Source organism: Procambarus clarkii, chromosome 31 (genome assembly GCF_040958095.1).
Source record: "Procambarus clarkii isolate CNS0578487 chromosome 31, FALCON_Pclarkii_2.0, whole genome shotgun sequence".
Taxonomy (NCBI): Eukaryota; Metazoa; Arthropoda; class Malacostraca; order Decapoda; family Cambaridae; genus Procambarus; species Procambarus clarkii.
In genome coordinates, this window is record NC_091180.1 from 23,467,340 (window position 1) to 23,486,417 (window position 19,078).

Below are 19,078 nucleotides of genomic sequence, written 5' to 3' on the forward strand. Positions count from 1 at the left end.
TCTCTCTCTCTCTCTCTCTCTCTCTCTCTCTCTCTCTCTCTCTCTCTCTCTCTCTCTCTCTCTCTCTCTCTCTCTCTCTCCCTCTCTCTCTTCTCTCTCCTCTCCCTCTCCCTCCCACCACTCCCCCAGGTAGGCGGCTCCTCAACATAACCTTTATGACAGAATTTTATTTCCTCGCCTCCTCCACCGTGAAGGTGTTGAGGGGAGACGGGAGGACAGACAGACAATACACAACAGGAATAAGCCACACGTAAACACGTAGCCAGTCGGGTGTGACATTCAGACACATATACTTACATATGTATATATACGTAAGTACATATACGGAGCATACAGGATAGATAATACGCGATATAGAGAAACAGGCAGAGAAACCGATAGACAGGGTCAGACATTCAGTTATAACAAAACAGAGAAGGCAAACATAGAACACAACAGATATATATGTATATATATATATATATATATATATATATATATATAGTTGAAGATGACCGAAAAGGTAAGATTAATCATTCTAACACGAATTTTTTCAACATGTCTTATGTTTCTCTTCACTGTCGAGTGTAATTGAAATATCAATTCTCCAAAATTCATGTTTATTCTTGGTCTGACTCCTGAACGCGTTTCGTAATTCTTATTACATTTTCAAAGACTTAGTTTACACATAAAAAATTCATCCTACTTATAGCCGCTTTGGGTGAGGTACCTCACCCAATATATATCTAATCTCACGCCCCCTAATGACGGGTCAGCGGCACTAAGGGAACACAAAGGAGTCTCGTCGATTGGTTTTGTGAATTTTTACCATGGTTATTAGTGTGTGTCTCGGCCCCCTGGCGGCCGGCCCTGCTGTGGCGGCCTCCCGCCTCTAGTGAAGAGGATCAGGGGAGAGAGAGAGAGAGAGAGAGAGAGAGAGAGAGAGAGAGAGAGAGAGAGAGAGAGAGAGAGAGAGAGAGAGAGAGAGAGAGAGAGAGAGAAAGAAAGAGAAAAGAGAGAATTTAGAGAGTAACACAACAAAGTAGCAACAACAAATCCGGTCCTCTGGCAAAATATGTTGCAACAAAAACTGGACAAAAACACTAATTCTCTCTCTCTACCTTTTCCTTTATCCTATTTGCAGCTCTGTATTTATTTTATTTGGTCCACTTACGGTTGGTTGGGAACCGCCTTGACTTAGAGACTCACACCACCGGGGCAAAATATCGCTATCTACTTCCCACCATCACATACGACAAGATTATCCTGTAGCCGTGAAGCCTTTAAAAGGAGCCTCCCTGTTCCTTTTAAAGTCCCCCCTTACACACCTTCACGAAGCAGTTACGCAAGTACTTACGAACCTGTACATCTTTTTTCAGTCATTGGCGGCTTTGTTTACAATTATTAAACAGTTAATGAGCTCCGAAGCACCAGGAGGCTGTTTATAACAATAACAACAGTTGATTGGGAAGTTTTCATGCTTGTAAACTGTTTAATAAATGTAACCAAAGCCGTCAAAGCCGCATGTTTGGGGACACAAGGAAGTACAGGAACTAGTCACATGTTTAGGTAGACTAGGTCGTATGTGTGTGTGTGTGTGTGTGTGTGTGTGTGTGTGTGTGTGTGTGTGTGTGTGTGCTGAATCGAGGACATGATGGAAGAGAGAGTATAGGGGCGGGTCCCTGGAGTGCCTTGAGTCCCTGGAGCGTGTATACTCACCTAGATGCACTTAATTAGTTGCACTCACCTAGATGCACTCAATTAGTTGCACTCGCCTAGATGCACTCAATTAGTTGCACTCGCCTACCTATTCATTACCTACATGTATTCACCTACCTGTATTCACCTACGTGTACTCACCTACCTGTACTCACCTACGTATACTCTCCTAGTTGTGCCTGCAGCCGTTCTTAAGCCCGGCTTTTTGTCCATTATTAATTCAATACAGTGATTCCTCGGCCATCGAAAATATGGCCCAGGAGTCGAATTTGGGATATTTGGGATATTTTTAAAACTGCAAGGGGGCGAGTTTATTGGGCAACGCCACTCATCCTGTGAGTGGACACAGGGCCATAGCAGCATGTACAACACTCCCCAATAGGAAGAAAACCCGCTGGGTTGTTTATCCTGTCCCTTGTATTCCCAGACATAGCTGGGACTTGCTTAACTGTCTCAAGTGAACAAGATCTACCACATAACTGTGATTTCAGTGTACAACTGTGCCAGGCTCAGTGTCAGGTTGATAACATGCTTCTGTTCTCTGCTATACACGAGTAAAAAGAACAACAATGGCGATATACTGCTCATGCGTTGGTTTGACGTTAATTTTACGTTGATTTGACGTTCCTCTGGGATATTATGGCCGCTGGGAGTATTCTTTACCTAGAGACGTCGACGTCACTAAGGCAGGGAAGAGGGGGGAGGGGTACGTAGCTGGGGGCACCCTTAGGCATATCTGGGCAAATGTTGATGTTATATTAATTAATCGATGCTTTAGCGTTGATCAAGCATAATATGCCCGCCGGAATGGAGAGAGAGAGAGAGGGGGGAAACAATATACATGGACAGATAGACATATAATCTAAAATTGAATTCCTCCAAGACATATTGGAGAGAGCCGTCAAGAAAGGTATCAGAGAGACCCATCTATCTTATCTCTCTCAGTAGTTCTCCACCCCCCTCCCCTCCCCCCAGCCTTAACTGCCCTGTTGCTCCTGCGACCTCTGCTACACCTTCCTGCCCGCGAGAGGTGTCGGCGACGGGTTCAGGGAGAGTGTTGAGGTGTAATTCGCGGTGCTGGGTGTAGAAGCGCGTCTGTGTTTTACTCCGGGAACACACAAGACTGGAGTTGGTATGCGGCTTCGGTCTTGCCAGTATGGCGGGCACTCATTTTTTTCTTGTCCCTTTTTCTTTCTTTTTTCTCTTTTACGTCGCTATTGAATCCCGTGAGACGATGGGATGTGATGCCCCTTGAAAGGGGTTCCGTCTGCCAGTCGGGTTGTTAAGCCAACCATTCCAAAAAGATTGCAATAGGGATGTTGACAAGCATTAATTATGCAAGATAATGACACCTGGCATCAGTTGTCCGGCTAGCTTGGGTAGTCGAGCCACTCGCCTATAACGGACACTTCGCCCAAGTGACCGACACATGTATAGTTCCATCGAATGACATAAGGGAAGAGTGAAGCTACACCCGCGAGACACAGAGTGGGTGTAGTGGTTATGGGAGAGAAGAGGGCGGGATGGGTGGCTGTGGGCGGGGATATCGGGGTCGCGCGCCAGCGTGTGGACTCGCTGGCGGTCTTAGTCAGATTCCCTTGTTTATTGCCTCTACTACACTCTCAGTCCCTGTACACCTGCCGTCCCTGTATACCTGGTGTCCCTGTATACCTGGCGTCCCTGTACACCTGGTGTCCCTGTATACCTGGCGTCCCTGTACACCTGGTGTCCCTGTATACCTGGCGTCCCTGTATACCTGGTGTCCCTGTATACCTGGCGTCCCTGTACACCTGCCGTCCCTGTATACCTGGTGTCCCTGTATACCTGCCGTCCCTGTACACCTGCCGTCCCTGTATACCTGGTGTCCCTGTATACCTGGCGTCCCTGTACACCTGCCGTCCCTGTATACCTGGTGTCCCTGTATACCTGGCGTCCCTGTATACCTGGTGTCACTGTATACCTGCCGTCCCTGTATACCTGGCGTCCCTGTACACCTGCCGTCCCTGTATACCTGGCGTCCCTGTATACCTGGCGTCCCTGTATACCTGGTGTCCCTGTATACCTGGTGTCCCTGTATACCTGGCGTCCCTGTACACCTGCCGTCCCTGTATACCTGGCGTCCCTGTACACCTGCCGTCCCTGTATACCTGGCGTCCCTGTATACCTGGCGTCCCTGTATACCTGGCGTCACTGTATACCTGGCGTCCCTGTACACCTGCCGTCCCTGTATACCTGGTGTCCCTGTACACCTGCCGTCCCTGTATACCTGGCGTCCCTGTATACCTGGCGTCCCTGTATACCTGGCGTCCCTGTACACCTGGCGTCCCTGTATACCTGGCGTCCCTGTATACCTGGCGTCACTGTATACCTGGCGTCCCTGTACACCTGCCGTCCCTGTATACCTGGTGTCCCTGTATACCTGGCGTCCCTGTATACCTGGTGTCACTGTATACCTGCCGTCCCTGTATACCTGGTGTCCCTGTATACCTGGCGTCCCTGTATACCTGGTGTCACTGTATACCTGCCGTCCCTGTATACCTGGTGTCCCTGTATACCTGGTGTCCCTGTATACCTGGCGTCCCTGTATACCTGGCGTCCCTGTACACCTCGCGTCCCTGTATACCTGGTGTCCCTGTATACCTGGCGTCCCTGTACACCTGGCGTCCCTGTACACCTGGCGTCCCTGTACACCTGGCGTCCCTGTATACCTGGTGTCCCTGTATACCTGGCGTCCCTGTACACCTGCCGTCCCTGTATACCTGGTGTCCCTGTATACCTGGCGTCCCTGTATACCTGGTGTCCCTGTATACCTGCCGTCCCTGTATACCTGCCGTCCCTGTATACCTGCCGTCCCTGTATACCTGGTGTCCCTGTACACCTGGCGTCCCTGTATACCTGGCGTCCCTGTATACCTGGCGTCCCTGTATACCTGGCGTCACTGTATACCTGGCGTCCCTGTATACCTGGCGTCCCTGTACACCTGGCGTCCCTGTACACCTGGCGTCCCTGTACACCTGGCGTCCCTGTACACCTGGCGTCCCTGTACACCTGGCGTCCCTGTACACCTGGCGTCCCTGTACACCTGGCGTCACTGTATACCTGGCGTCCCTGTACACCTGGCGTCCCTGTATACCTGGCGTCCCTGTACACCCAGTATCCCCTACCCTACACCCAGTATCCTCTACCCTACACCCAGTATCCCCTACCCTACACCTAGTGTCCTCTACGCTACACCTAGTGTCTTCTACGCTACACCTAGTATCCCCTACCCTACACCCAGTATCCCCTACCCTACACCCAGTATCCCCTACCCTACACCTAGTGTCCTCTACGCTACACCTAGTGTCTTCTACGCTACACCTAGTATCCCCTACCCTACACCCAGTATCCCCTACCCTACACCCAGTATCCCCTACCCTACACCTAGTGTCCTCTACGCTACACCTAGTGTCCTCTACGCTACACCTAGTGTTTTCTACGCTACACCCAGTATCCCCTACCCTACACCCAGTGTCCCCTACCCTACACCCAGCCCATCTTACTCTACACCCGGGCTTGATGTCGTTTAATAGCTGCTACACCTTCTGACCCGTTTATCTAAAAGTCTTGTATCAATCCCCAAACATTTTGCAATGGTATTCCCGCTGGACCTAATTTGACGAGCTCCCAATGGCGCCATTTATCAATACCTCGGGCCAAAAAAATCATTTATAAAAACACGTGCAGTTGTTTGGTGTAATGCGTCTGGGATTGTGCCACGGTGCTTGCTAGCCAATGTCTACCAGTCAGTGGCTTCGGGAAAGTAAAGGTTTAGCCTCAAGCAGAAAGCCATATCTTGAGGTTATCTTGAGATGATTTCGGGGCTTTAGTGTCCCCGCAGCCCGGTCCTCGACCAGGCCTCCACCCCCAGGAAGCAGCCCGTGACAGCTGACTAACACCCAGGTACCTATTTACTGTTAGGTAACAGGGGGCATCAAGGTGAAAGAAACTCTGGCCATTGTTTCTCGCCGGCGCCCGGGATAGAACCCGGGACCACAGGACCACGCGTCCAGTGTTCTGTCCGCTCAGCCACCGGCTCCCGCCATATACTTGTCCCACATACGTCCAACATTATACAGGTCTTTGAGTGGGGGAAATTAGGAGTCGAATCTATAGTTTTATGGAGGGAAAAACACAGTACACACACCTAAGGGCAACATGAATTTAGAGCAGCAAGATCTCATCTTTAACGGGGGTGAGAATAGCTTGAGCTGCAGGCGATGAGTCACAATAACGTGGCTGAAGTATGTTGACCAGACCACACACTAGAAATTGAAGGGACGACGACGTTTCGGTCCGTCCTGGACCATTCTCAAGTCGATTGAGAATGGTCCAGGACGGACCGAAACGTCGTCGTCCCTTCAATTTCTAGTGTGTGGTCTGGTCAACAATAGCTTGAGCTGCCTCATCCCTTTTGTGTGTATTTTACCTCAATGAACTTATTTCAATTTCAATTCCACCTTTCCCGATGACTCAGCTGGGACATTTATGCCGGGTCTACTAGTTTCGTTGCGCCTATTGTGATGCATTAGCATTATTTTGAGGTTCTAATTCTTTGTCGAATGAGGTCTTAAAGTTATAGATGGAGGTGGCTTCTAAGACCACCACCTTTTACATAATAAAGGGTTTAGAATCTCTCTTGTGTAGATACCATCTCACATAAATATAACCCATCATAATGAGGCAGATATTGTAGCCTAATTAGCGAGTTAACAAGGATGAAGTTGAATAAGACCGAGGTATCCCCATCTCTGTTATCAAGACTATATTGTTCCAAATAATCAGGTTCGATAAAACAGAAATTACTGACTGACAACGGCTTGAAAAAACGAGTATAAATAGCTATGATTTGTTCAGATCCGAAACCTATGTATATACAGCCCGAGCCGGTCGGCCGAGCGAACAGCACGCTGGACTTGTGATCCTGTGGTCCCGGGTTCGATCCCGGGCGCCGGCGAGAAACAATGGGCAGAGTTTCTTTCACCCTATGCTGCTGTTACCTAGCAGTAAAATAGGTACCTGGGTGTTAGTCAGCTGTCACGGGCTGCTTCCTGGGGGTGGAGGCCTGGTCGAGGACCGGGCCGCGGGGACACTAAAGCCCCGAAATCATCTTAAGATAACCTCAAGATCTCAAGATAACCTCAAGATCTCAAGATAACCTCAAGATCTCAAGATAACCTCAAGATCTCAAGATAACCTCAAGATCTCAAGATAACCTCAAGATCTCAAGATAACCTCAAGATCTCAAGATAACCTCAAGATCTCAAGATAACCTCAAGATCTCAAGATAACCTACCGACCAGGTCACGGATACTCACAATAAGGATCAATCTGATCAGTGCCAAATAACGGGTGATCAACTGAGACTACAAACCTTTGCCTGGAGCACACCACTAAGGTATCTGTAGGCACTAATCCACCTCCATTAATCCTCCAGCCACGCCAGTAGCCAAGACACAATACCTTTGGCTACTAACATTTCATTCACCCGGATCATCGGTGAATCGAACTCGGATTTAAAAAAGAATACAGGACTCTTCAGTGTGTCCCCCTGTTCTCTACCTTACCCTTTCCTCTCCGCCACCCCCTCTTCTCCCCTCTCTCAATTTTCTCCTGTCTCTCTTCCTCACCACGCTATAAAAAACACACAAATACACAAAAACTCCAATTTGGTTCACCTGTGGTCGCAAACACTAATTACATAATCCAGCGACGCACACAAAAAAATGTATTTATCCTGGGGAGTAATCATGTGTTTCCTGGGGACGTCATCAATGGTCTTCTGGGGTCACCTGCTGACTACACACACACACACACACACGTAGGAATCTGTGCACCAGTTGATTGACGGTTGAGAGGCGGGTCCAAAGAGCCAAAGCTCAACCCCCGCAAGCACAATTAGGCGAGCACACACACACACACACACACACACACACACACACACACACACACACACACACACACACACACACACACCAGGATTGGGATTACTTTCCAGAAGTGGATATTGTGTTGGATTTATCGAATGGGGGAAGATATCTGCGGTGGATTTGTTCATTCTTAGGAGTGGATAAGGGGGGGGGTAGTAGATTGATGTTTTAGAACAAAATAGGGGATAAAGGTACTGCACAGGGGGTAATGGGTGGTAGATAGCAGGGAAGGGGGGAGAAATGGGTGGTAGTTAGCAGGGAAGGGGGGAGAAATGGGTGGTAGTTAGCAGGGAATGATGGGCGGTGGTGACGGGTTGTGTATACATTTCCCTACATGTGACTTCTTCCAAAGAGGAATTAAATCGGAGGAGACTGAGCGCTGTGGCTTCATATTTCCGACCTCCTACCCGTCTATGGGCGTAGTGTCACGTGGGTGGTAAGTAGAAGTAAATTAGGGAAGAGGGAGAGTAATGGTAAAGTGTGGTTGATGAGGGTATGATATTAGGTAGTGGGTAGAAGTAGATGATAAAGATGGGGGTGAGAGGGAAGTAGAGGTAGATATAGATGTACTGTAGTGAGAATGAACCAGGAGGTAGAAAGTAGAGGTAGATGACAAAGATGGGGGTGAGAGAGAAGTAGAGGTAGATATAGATGTAAGAGTGAACCAGGAGGTAGAAAGTAGAGGTAGATGACAAAGATGGGGGTGAGAGAGAAGTAGAGGTAGATATAGATGTAAGAGTGAACCAGGCGGTAGAAAGTAGAGGTAGATAATAAAGATGGGGGTGAGAGGGAAGACAGTGGTGGAACTGCATCCGGTTGAGAGGAATAAGTCAGTCCAGACTGAGGAGGTCCAGTCTAACACTGCTGTAATTGCCTGTCAATCGGCAACGACCCTTTGCTTCAAGGACAAGAGGCCATTAACTTCGCCACAAAACGCAAAAAAAACACACACACACACACACAAAAGCGGAAATCAACCTTAAGATTCACTTCGAAATCCATCCATTATTTGTACACATTTTGTTACCAGTTTCAGTCCTTATATATAAATTTGGATATTATAAATCATTTTGGCAGATAACATTCAATTATGTTATATTAGCCGCATCAAGATGTACCCAGGGTAGTAAACTGTACCCAGGGGCAGTAAACTGTACCCAGGGGCAGGAAACTGTACCCAGGGGCAGCAAATTATACCCAGGGGCAGGAAACTGTACCCAGGGGCAGCAAATTATACCCAGGGCAGTAAACTGTACCCAGGGCAGTAAACTGTACCCAGGGGCAGGAAACTGTACCCAGGGGCAGGAAACTGTACCCAGGGGCAGCAAATTATACCCAGGGGCAGGAAACTGTACCCAGGGGCAGCAAATTATACCCAGGGCAGTAAACTGTACCCAGGGGCAGCAAACTATACCCAGGGGCAGCAAACTATACCCAGGGGCAGCAAACTATACCCAGGGGCAGCAAACTATACCCAGGGGCAGCAAACTATACCCAGGGGCAGCAAACTATACCCAGGGGCAGCAAACTATACCCAGGGGCAGCAAACTATACCCAGGGGCAGCAAATTATACCCAGGGGCAGGAAACTATAAGAAGTGCTTCCTATATTTTGTGCTATAGGGAAGCAGAGTGCTTCCCTTCCCATAGCTCATGGTAAGCCTTATACCCACTACCATCCCACTACCATTCCCTGGAACACGAACCAGCTACACGGTTACCAACCAGGTATCCGATTACTGCTGGGTGAACAGAGGCGAACAGTTAAGTAGTGTCGCCCAGTCGATCCTCCTCGGCCTGGACTCGAACCCAAAGCTACTCTCTAATGTAAGTGATAGGAAAGAAGGATAGTTTGCTGATTATCCACCGGGTAATTCGGGGTTTTCAGAGTTGACGAGTTTTTTTTTTCAGGGATATTCCTGCGCGGGCCCTAAGCCTCTGGCTGGCCCACTAAGTGTTGCTTGTTTCTGTTTTACTTGGGCGGAGTATGAGTATTTATGACTCGTATGGTCGCTTCAGTAAGATTTTGTCTCATGTGTTTAACAACTTCTTCTGCTCTGTTGAATCTAAGTTGAAATCTTAATGGACTTGTAACTGTGCACTGTGTTCGGTAATGTTCCAGTGGTCTGTTGTGGTAGTAACTGTGCACTGTGTTAGATAATGTTCCAGTGATTTGTTGTGACTGTAACTGTGCACTATGTTAGATAATGTTCCAGTGGTCTGTTGTGACTGTAACTGTGCACTGTGTTAGATAATGTTCCAGTGGTCTGTCGGGCATTTCTCCACAGTGTTGACATTTCCTCTCATCTTCCGGAACCTGTAAGCCTATTTCCCATGCACATGGGTATCCAAGCCTGATGCGTTGTAAGTGTACATCTGTTGCTCTACTGCTACATACATACATACATTCTACATACAGACATGTAGGAATACAGGTTGACACATACATACATACACACATACACACATACATACATACATACATACATACATACATACATACATACATACATACATACATACATACATACATACATACATACATACATACACACATGCGAAACAGCTTGTTCTATTCCGTAAAAGGATGTGATATGCTGTTTATTACAATTTGTTCATTCTTCAATTTGGTAAAGATTTGCCAGAACTCATCTACTAAGAACTCATCTGTGAGCAAGCCTCCAGCCGCTGCCTTACGCCAGCACACAGCTGATGAGTGATGATGGGTACATAGACAGCTGTATGGGTACACCACCACTCTGGTCCCTGTACCAAATGTACGAAATGGTCCGCGGGTTGAGCATATATATGTGTCTGAGTGCCGCTCATGCACGAAACTTCCTTTTCACACTGAAGTGATGTGCTTTCTAATCGTCGCTTCCTTGTAAGTTGATGTATCGACCTTGAGAGCGACTTTTTTTTTAGGGGGGAGGGGGAGAGGGGATCGAACTCGTCAAACGTCTGTCTGACGCAATGAATTCTTTCAGCGAATAAAAGAAACTTTTTTTACTGTTGCTTTCAGATTCAATGTTGAGCTTTTGCAGACTCATACATGTTCAGTGGAAGTGTTTTAAGGAGGGATGTCCAGACACTTGAACACCACTCGCTTAAAATTTTTATATTTTTTTCAACCAATAACTTTCGCTGCGCCGCACCTCTCCCATCGGTATTATCTAGACTGTAAGAACTCTTGTGTATTCACTCACAGCCCCGCTCCTGTGCCAGGTAAGTCCACTACGGGCTCACCATAGCCCGTGCTACATGGACACTTCGTCCTGAGTAGCTAAATCTTTAACAACATAGCAACATTGTGTATTGAACTCTTCGCCTTGGACACATTCACGGGAGACATCTCCCGTCACGCAGGGTGCAGTCGCACCTCCACAGATCTCCAGTATCAACTCTTGATACTGGTAATGGCTCAAAAGGGCCACCACCACTTACGGGCTATTCATGCCCGTGCCACCTTTTGGGTGGCTTAATCTTCATCAATCGAACTCTTCGCCAAACAGTTACGACTCTCGAGGACTTCTTCGTGTAAACTCTTAAAGCATTTAGAACACAAGGTGCGCGGATCAGTGAGTGTTACGCAGTCACTTGCATAGAGAGAGAGAGAGAGAGAGACGTCATAACTCACCATGGGGGGACAAGATAAGGACACTCGGACACGTGGGGGACACTGCTAGTGTTGCCCTCGGGCTGGTGGTTGTGTGTGTGTTGCAACATACAGGTAGGGACTGTCGCCACTGTGTGCTACATATATATATATATATACATATGGGGACACATGTGCTGTTTTTAGTATACAAATTGCTTAAAACTTGTCACTATATAATTTCAATGAGGACTGCTCAGAGCAACGCAACCCCGCCCTCTTTTTTTTTTTTTAACTAAGACTAGGGTTCATAAGGGTTGTCATATGACGTATCTAGTGAAACTGCAAGCAAGAGCTGTTATCCTGTTCTTCCTTTCTCTCTCTCTCTCTCTCTCTCTCTCTCTCTCTCTCTCTCTCTCTCTCTCTCTCTCTCTCTCTCTCTCTCTCTCTCTCTCTCTCTCTCTCTCTCTCTCTCTCTCTCCCCCCTCCTCTCAAGTGTGTGTATTATGTAAGGCCTCTTGAAACTCCCTTAGATTATTACTGCGACCTTCCGTTCCCAGGCCCGTTGTCTCGATCCCGCAATTACCCTTGTGGGTGGGCGCCGTTCCTCCACTGCGTCCCTATAATGGTGTGGCGTCATATCCGGTGCCGGTGCCCGGGAGCCACACTGACGTACCACCGCTGACCACATCACAGCCCGCGGCTACACGTAAGTACAGGTAAACTTTGACCTGTATGTACGAGTCTTGTCTTTATATTCAGAACATTTTCTCCAGTAGCCCCTTTTGGGTTATTTTTTTTATTATTCCTCTCTGCCCCCGTTTTTTTGCTTCCTTCCTTCTCTCCCTTCTTCCTTCCTTCTCTTCCTTCTTCCTTCCTTCTCTCCCTTCTTCCTTCCTTCTCTTCCTTCTTCCTTCCTTCTCTTCCTTCTTCCTTCCTTCTCTCCCTTCTTCCTTCCTTCTCTCCCTTCTTCCTTCCTTCTCTTCCTTCTTCCTTCCTTCTCTTCATCTCTTTTACGTCACTCTCCACCCTCCTCCGTTGCTCCCCCCCTCTCGCCCCCTTCCATCTATGCCAATCCGACTCTTCCATTTTCAGTCATTTGTCTTTCCCACGCCAAGCAGCGTCCCTTTAACACCACCTCCCCCCCTTCAACGCTGACCCCTTCCACCCACCTCTTCCCTACCTCCCCGTCACTGTGAACATCTACCCTTTTCCACACTTTCCCCTGTTCCATCAGTAACCCCTCGCCCACCCTCTCTGTAGAGTTTCCCCTCTCTGTAGGTACCTTCCCTTCCCCCCTCTCTGTACCCCCCTCAGTTCCCCTCCCTCCCTACGTCTCCCCCCCCCCCCCCAACTCAGGCCCCAGGACCCCCCACCCCTCTTCACCAGGGCCGCGGTATGACAGCGACTCTAGCGTGATGGATCACTCTGTTTGGTAGCGTTGAGATCTCCTATGTTTGTTTTGCTCGTGTGGGCGCCACACACCTGCTGGCCGCACTCACTCAAGCCTTCACACATGTGACTGATGGGCCCTGGACAGGTTTGGAGGGCTTTGACTTTATTAATAATTCTTCATGTTTCTTTGGGACACCATTTAATTATTATAAAGCAAATATTAATTATAATTTCGTGTTATTTATTTTTATTGTTACGCACTTGAAGGAAACATTTTATGATTCGTAATTAAAACTTGTAAATTTGAAACTAAATGTGGTTTTTGGATGTTAAATACGAATTGGGTCATTTTTATACAAAGTTGATGCTATTGTGAAGGAGCTTCTGGTTTTTATATTTCAATGAGAGTTCATGTTTTGAGTTTTTGGGACAATGTGTGTGTGTGTGTGTGTGTGTGTGTGTGTGTGTGTGTGTGTGTGTGAGAGGATGTATGTGTTTATTTTGTGTTATATTTGTAATGCTTTATTATCATTTATAATACAATCTACTGTAGGAAGCAAATAATAGTTGAAAGAGTAGTTGTATAAGAGAAAGAAGGATAAGGAGGTGGAGGATGAGGAGGAGGAGCTTCCTGATAACATCATCTGATGAATGTATTCATCACACTCCTTAATCCCTTCTCCATCATTATCTTAATTCCCATCTTTCATATTGTCATTAACTCCCTTTTCATCCGTTCCTTCAATCCCAATGCTACCTCTTCTACTTCCGTTTCTCTTTCACTGTCAATCAGTGAATTTTTCAATCAGTCTCTCCTCCCATCTATCCCCATCTTTCTTCTCCCATCTCTCTTCTCCTATCTCTCTCCCTTCTCCCATTTCTTCCCATTCTTTTCCCATATCTCTTCTATCTCTTTCGGCTTCTCTATATCCCTTTCCTTTTCTTATATCCTCTCTTTAATGCTTTCCCTCCTTTTCCTAGACCCCTTTCCTAAACCCACTTCCCTTTACCTCTTCCTCGTAGACCCCTTTCCCCCTAGACCTCTTCCCCCTAGATCCCTTTCCCCTAAACTCCCTTCATCACCATCAGCATGGCTGTCATCCCCTCCATTGTTACCACAGCCCTCCACTCTTGTTATTCACCTTTGGCTGCATTGTTACCACACCAAAGGCTATGTTATCTCTCCCCCCCTACTGATGCTGGGATGCTCCCATCTGCCCCCACCAACCCTACTGATGCTGGGATGCTCCCATCTGCCCCCACCCACCCTACTGATGCTGGGATGCTCCCATCTGCCCCCACCCACCCTACTGATGCTGGGATGCTCCCATCTGCCCCCACCCACCCTACTGATGCTGGGATGCTTCTCATCTCCCCCCACTGATGCTGGGATGCTCCCATCTCTCCCATTCATTTTCTTGTTATGTTTCACTTCTGATCTAATATTAAAACTGTTGTATTAGCTTCTATATCTCCGTTTGCTTCATTCCCTTTGTTTACATCCCCTATGCTGAAAATATATGCACTGAACAGATTTTTTGTTTTATCAGACCTTATACGTTCTCCGTAGAATCTTATATGTCTTTCACATGTCCCCTTGGATCAGCAGGCCTTCAAGTGTGGCTCAGCTCAGCTCCTCAGCCCCGCTTTAGTTTAATCCTCGCAGCTACGAGTCTCGTTGTACATCTTAAGTCTTTTTGTATGTTTAGGTGTGAGTTCCACGCCGGGAGATCATACTTCATAAAGCCTCTGAAGGCCACTTTTCATAGGTTACTTAGAGCTGTATTTCAGGCTTAACAGTTCCACATAGATGATGATGTTATAGATTCAGCTACTCGGAACCAGTTCCGAGTAGCACGGGCTATGGTGAGCCCGTAACTACTACAGGAGCGGTGCTGACGTCACATAGATGATGTTATCCTTTGTATTTGAGCTGCCAGTTCTGGGCTACCGTGAGGGGAGGGGGGGGGGGGGGTGGCAACTTCTAGCTCTATCATTTATTTTTGCTGTTTCAAGGAGGGACACGTTTTGCGCTTCCCTTTGATTTCTTAATGTTCACTGCGAAATATTGCTACCCCAGTAAGGAGTAGGAGGTCTCCTATCCTGGAGGCCTGGTCGACGACCGGGCCGCGGGGACGCTAAGCCCCGGAAGCACCTCAAGGTAACCTCAAGGTAACCCCCATACCTCTTATTTATCCTTACGTTGCATTAACCTGGAATATAGTTGAAGCAATCCTTCATTCATCCCTTAACCTTATCCCGCGTGTTAATCCTCGTGTGCTTTGATAAATGTATCGACCTCTTCATCCTGGTTTACGGGTTATTCATGCCCGTGCCACCTCTTGAATGGCTTTAATCTTCATCAATCATCATCCAGGTCATTCATACCAGGAATAGCACAGGTACTGACCCCCTTTGTTACTACTATGTCCTGTGGCTTCACCCTTTTGCTCTGAGGACCTCTTCTCCACCCGACGCTCTGTTTCCCTTCAGAGTGGTACTCCTAACGAGCCCAGTATATGGCGCACTCACTCTTTGTATTCCAGTACGTTGCTTGGAGCTGTGTCACATGCTTTCTGGCAGTCCTGGAAGACACAGACACCTTCCATATCATCACGTTCTTGTATTATGGCTGTTGCTGCTGTAATGTATATGTATGCTAGAGAGATAATGTATATATCTTGAATATATACATGTCTATATACCCAGCAAATATATTGACTTAATTTATATGTATGCTTGAATATATACATATATGTATATATATCCAGCAAATATATATATATATAGACGGAATTTATATGTATGCAGATTCAATTATTCCTCCGGATAAATATTGCTACCACAAAAATCAGTATCTATTTTTCGACCCCAAAAACAGACCCTTTCATAAATTCCGGTTAAAATGGGCTCAGCCACCGGATAAGCCAAACAAAGTCGGATAACTGAACCAGACAATAAAGAAGGGGTGGAGGAGGAGGGGGGGGGGGGATGAGGCATACTGAGAAGGATGTGAGAAAGGGGGGGGGAAGAGAGGGAGGGAGATGGAAGGGGGGGGGGATGAGGCATACTGAGAAGGATGTGAAAAAAGGGGGGGGAAGAGAGGGAGGGAGATGGAAGGGGGGGGGGGGGATGAGGCATACTGAGAAGGATGTGAGAAAGGGGGGGGGGAAGAGAGGGAGGGAGATGGAAGGGGGGGATGTAAGGGTAGTATATGGTAGTCAAGGGTGAGGTGGAATAGGAGAGCTTGAAACAAGACGGAAAAGGTAAAGGAAGGGAAAGAGATGTTAGGAGAAAGGAGGAGAGTGGAACTAGTGTGTGTGTGTGTGTGTGTGTGTGTGTGTGTGTGTGTGTGTGTGTGTGTGTGTGTGTGTGTGTGTGTGTGTGTGTGTGTGGAGAGGGACAGAGAGGGAAAGGGAGAGGAACGCAAGGAAGGGAAGGTTTTGAATATTGGACTGGAATAGGAGGTAAAAGGTAAGGATGGGAAGAGAAAGGTGTGTATATGTGTGTATGTGTGTGTGTACTCACCTAGTTGTGTTTGCGGGGGTTGCTTACAGAATGCTGGGAAAATAGAAATTTAATTTTGTTTATTATGTAAGTCGATTCTCTTGCATAAAATACATAAAAAGCAAACAAAATTAAATTACGATTTTACAGGATATTTTGTAAATGACGCAAACTGTTTCTAACTTTTAGTTCCCAATAAACTTGGTGACAATTAAGCCCCACATATAAATCTATGTTTCAAGAACATATATATATGATTTCGAATCCAGAAAAAAATCATGGTAAAAATAACATATTTGGGAAAGGAGGGAGGCATTTTCAGTGCTAATTTTGCTTATAACACTTTGCCACTGCTTTGTTACGCTTTGGCACAGGACGTTAAGAAAATACAAATTAAAAGCAAATCAAATCCTGAATCCACGAGACTCATCATTTTCAAACTTTTCATCTAAGAACAATTCGAAGAGTTCTTAGACACGTAAACATAAAAAAAAGGTGCTGGACCCTGTAAGGACAAGGGTGAGTACATATGGGTGAGTACACACACACATACACACACACACACACATACACATACACACACACACACACACACATACACACACACACACACATACACACACACACACACACACACACATACACCACACACACACACACATACACACACCACACACACACAATGTAGATACGACATCAAATGTAGATAAGATAGAGCCCAGTAGGCTCAGGAATCTGTACTCCAGTTGATTGACAGTTGAGAGGCGGGACCAAAGAACCAAAGCTCAACCCCCCCGCAAGCACAAATAGCTGAGTATCAATAGGTGAGTACACACACACACCACCTGCGGTACAACAACAGCAGGAGCAGGCAGCTTATTTAGATACGCTGGCGGACGTATGGACTTCAACTCGTCAACAAGTAGGGCGCGCGATCACCTGGTGGCTCAGCTGACCACTGTCCACACACCTAGGCTGGACAGGAGACACAACAAACTCTTAAACCCTACACAAAGACCAGGATGATATAGAATCTACAAGGACGGGAAATGAATGAGAGACAGAGACAGGAACGGGTGGGAAAGGGTGAGAGAAAGAGAGAGAGAGTGTGTGTGTTTATCTCTCACAGACTATGGGAAGGGAGATGAGATATATTTAGAAAATAGATATACTTATATACGCTCCCTACAGCCTCGAACGAGGGTCTAGCGCCAAAACAATAGCATCTAATTAACATTAAGAACGTCTATATACATATTCAGAACCCTTCATAAACACCTCCACACACATTCCATAACACTCCGTCTCAATTAGCTGCCATTCCTGCCCTCGGATTGGTCGGCAGCACCTGGCGGCGAGGCTGCGTATTGGTAGACGGCGCGTGTCACGAAGGCAGCCTATTGGTCGGCGGCACGTGGCAGCCAGGCTGCCTATTGGTCGACATGACGGGGAGTGTGGCGCCTCGACCAGTCAGGAGCTATGGGAGGGGAGATGAATGGGGGGGGGGGAAGTTAGGTAAGATGAAAGGGTATAGGGAGGAAGAAGAGAGGTAGGGAGGATTATGAGAAAGGGAGAGAGAGTAGAGAGGGTGATGAGAGAGGGGGGGGGGGTGAGATAGGGGAGGGGGAGGTGGGGTGGGGTGGGGGAGTTGGGGGGGGGGGGAGAGTTAAAGCTATTTTTGAAACTTGTGAAAATGACAGCTGGGAGAAGATAATCCTACCAGCCCCACTTTCCCCCTATTCTTATTGCGGTTTCCTTTGACAGAACCCCAGTCTTCCGTCCGCTATACAGAGGTCCACTTGGACAGTCGCCCCCTAGGACAGAGGTCCACTTGGACAGTCACCACCCCCCACAGTCTCCCCCACACTGCCCCCCCCCCCGACCTCCCCCCCTATCTAGAAGGTGAAAAAAACCCTTTACTTCTCCTTTTTGGTCACAACGTTTCGTCAACAAGTGATATTCAGATGGAACACAGACCACAAATACAATAAAGTTACATGCGAGAACATACACACACAGAGAAGCGTAGGTTCACCTCACCTCATCATATCCATTCTTGCTAATAGGCATAGTCCTTGATCGTAAGGAGCACGTCCCCCCTTCCCCCTCTTTTACGGGTTATTCATGCTCGTGCCACCTTTTGGGTGACTTAAGCTTTGTCAATCAATCGTAATGAGAATCGAACTAAAGTTGATAGTTTTTTATAACGAGGGAATTACAGGTTTTAGTTGTTGTAATAAATGATCGGACGAATCTTGAGTGGTTTTTCACTGCAAGATTTTCAATTTATATTGATATCCCCCTATAGCTTGTCCTATAGGCCATTTTTTCTTATAGGATCATTTTTCTTATAGGCCTAAGTAAATGATATTGTTACAGTGACGTTGTTGTGCCTTCTCCTAGAGCCTATTGTCTCCTGGGTGGTGTTGACTTAGCTTTTTATTAACGATTTTGTCAAATTCTGCGTTACTGCATCGTTATGTAGTAGCCTACATGTGTACTGATGACAGGTGTATCGTTATGTAGTAGCCTACATGTGTACTGATGACAGGTGTATCGTTATGAAGCAGTTTACATGTGTACAAATGGCACATGTATCGTTATGTAGTAACCTACATATGTACTGATGACAGTTGGATCGTTATGAAGCAGTTTACATGTGTACAAATGGCACATGTATCGTTATGTAGTAACCTACATATGTACTGATGACAGTTGGATCGTTATGAAGCAGTTTACATGTGTACAAATGGCACATGTATCGTTATGTAGTAGCCTACATGTGTACTGATGACAGTTGTATCGTTATGAAGCAGTTTACATGTGTACTAATGGCACATGTATCGTTATGTAGTAGCCTACATATGTACTGATGACAGTTGTATCGTTATGAAGCAGTTTACATGTGTACAAAT

The 19,078-nt window shown here is 46.8% G+C and overlaps 1 long non-coding RNA gene across 4 annotated transcripts in view; it reads left to right on the forward strand.

The window, feature by feature from the left end:
* The window catches only part of LOC123758957 (uncharacterized), a 229,407-nt gene that overhangs the window by 156,941 nt on the left and 53,388 nt on the right, over nt 1–19,078 (forward strand). For all 4 annotated transcript variants that reach the window (XR_011230090.1, XR_011230089.1, XR_011230086.1 and 1 more), the window contains one exon: nt 11,822–11,970. This is a non-coding gene — a long non-coding RNA (uncharacterized lncRNA). The remainder of the gene's footprint in view (nt 1–11,821; nt 11,971–19,078) is intronic.